This window comes from Mixophyes fleayi, chromosome 11 (assembly GCF_038048845.1).
Source record: "Mixophyes fleayi isolate aMixFle1 chromosome 11, aMixFle1.hap1, whole genome shotgun sequence".
Classification (NCBI taxonomy): Eukaryota; Metazoa; Chordata; class Amphibia; order Anura; family Limnodynastidae; genus Mixophyes; species Mixophyes fleayi.
Genome location: NC_134412.1, coordinates 31,174,491 through 31,177,154, shown reverse-complemented (window position 1 = coordinate 31,177,154; position 2,664 = coordinate 31,174,491).

Genomic DNA, 2,664 nt, shown 5'->3' with positions numbered 1-2,664 from the left:
CACACCCACCCAAAAGAGAAAGGGAGAGGTGAGCACGAAGGGGCTCAGGGAGGAGCGTGGATGTAATGTAATGCTGTATGATTCCTTCAGAGTCACATCAGCATCCACCCATCCAGAGCCTCCCCTGTGTCTGTAAGGTTATTCTTCAGATGTCTAGCAGTCAGTCATATATATATATATATATGTATATATATATATATATATATATATATATATATATATATATATATATAAAACAAATATCACACTGGGCTATCAACTATCTATAATTGTAGTGTACCTGAATATCTTTAATTATATCATCCTCATATTATAAACATGGGCTTGTGTATAGACTGGTGCATTAAAAAATAAATGTTAATGTTTAATAAATATATTAAAACAACACACACAACCACATAGGAAGCATTATATATAATATATAGCTTATATATAACGTTTTTACTTTAATAAATAAACTTTATTTTATTCTGTTTTCTAAATAAAGAAAAATTAAGTAAATAATACCACATTAAAACTAAAGTTTTATTCCACAAATAAAGCATTTTTAATGCTACTGTACAGGTAATGCCATCATCGGATGAGCTTGATCGTTTGCCCAATACCACCTACCCCTAGAGGTCTACAGGGATGGTAGTAAGTGCTGGTAAATAGGCTAAGGCTGGAGAAATCTCTGTGTTAACCCTTTCATAAATAGCATGAAGTCCTGCTATAACCATTCTCCTGAGAAAACGGCAGTTTTCTTCTGAATTTTGACTCGTCACAGGATACTATTATTATTTTTAATATTGACGTTTATTTGTATGGCGTCACAGATTCCGTAGCACCTGACGTATTTCTACAAAGATGACATACATGAAAACAGAAGACATAACAAGTATGTGGGTACAGAACAGAATAATAAATGCATAGATGCAATTAACAAAACAAATCACGTGACTTATAGAAACAATTCAGCAAAACAGGAACAAACAAGGAAGACATAGACTGGACAGTCGTAAGACATAGGGTATGGGACCCTGCCCATGAAAGCTTACATTGTAGAGGGAGGTGGTAGTCAGAAACAATAAGAACTAAAGGGACATTAAGTTTAGCAGTCCAGGTGGGTATCAGCGGAGGTAGAGGCTGGCAGGAGAGAGGGTTGAAGTGATAGAGTAGGTTGAAGTAAGTGAAGTAGGTGAGGATATTTGGCTAGGATCAAGGCAGAGGAGGTAGGATGGAGCAGTGTAGAAAGACTTGGAAAGCAGTTAGTGTAGTCTCGGTAGAACAAATGGTAATACAGGTTTACAGATTGGACATACTGAGAATTGAAATGAGAGACAAGGTTTGCAAGTGGTTTATTAAATCAGAACTGATCTTATCATCTATGCTAGCAGGTCAGTACGGAGTGTCCAAAGCAGGTGCACGAGGTGGAAGGTCTCACTGGGGTGTTGGATTTTGGCCTCCTGTAGCAGTGATATCATTGGTTGCAGTGAATGCTGGGGGCACAGCACGAAAGAGGGGACCAGGGAGGGAGCCGGATCACCGCTGATGTGACCGCAAGGTAAGTATTTAAAAAAAAATATATATTTTTTTTTTTTTAGGATTCGGACGGGCCCCCCTTGCCTGCAGGGCCCCCGGGCACCTGCCAATCGTGCCCAATGGAAGAGACGGCCCTGGTAACCTGCAATAATAGTTCTATGTCCCAGCAACTAGTTCATATGTACTTATATGCAAGCACCAAGCGAATATTTTTTCAATACCCAATGTAGGCAGCCCACAAAAATATTTTTGTACAATTGAAGTATATCTTCACCATTTTTTTACATTTTTTGTTGTCAATCGTGAATGGGTGGTATTGTAGCGGTGATTTTAGGGGTTCTCTATTCCTGATTTATATTTCTGAATGTGAACATTTCTACATTTTTCATTGATATCTGACTGCCCTTTTCTGTAACTGTTTTACCAACAGGGCTAAATACACATTCAGATAATAAACTACAACAGTGTTTATTAACTCCAGTCCTCACTCACCCCATCAGCTCATGTTTTGAGGATTTCTGGCTGTGGAAACAAGCGGGACAATCACTGTCGCAGCCAAGTAGACGGAGGCACTTGTATGTGATTAAAGAAATCCTGAAAACATGTTCTTGGTGGTGCGTGAAGACTGGAGTTAAAAAACACTGCTCTACTGGGCAGAAAAGAGATTCTATAACAAATTTGGATAATTGTGGCCAGAGTTCAAGCTTGTTCTGCCAGTATGCAAGATGATCACAATCAGATGGAAGTATTTTAGGGCAGTTCAGGTTTTGCTTCATCTTGTTTTGCGAGAAAAACGTCTGCTTCATTCATCTCAATAAAGTTGTCTTTTTTTGCATTGGTAGCTAGACTCTCCTTGAGAGGTAGTATTGGTGAGAGTTTGGTGAATTTTATTGGTATGTTCATTATTTTTTCTCTGCCACATTTCCTTTCCTTGCTCTAAGAAGGTTTATGACAATCTTTCTTAGCAATAGAAAAGCACAGACTCTCTTTCTGATGTAGCAAAAAATCCTATCACTTTAGTCTTGTAGTGGGCATATAGCAGGATTGTGATTTAATAATTGCCTCAGTTTTAGGCGAACTTGCTGATTAATGAATTTGCAAATTGCTGATACGTGGAAATTTCAGAAATGGGCAAATTGATTC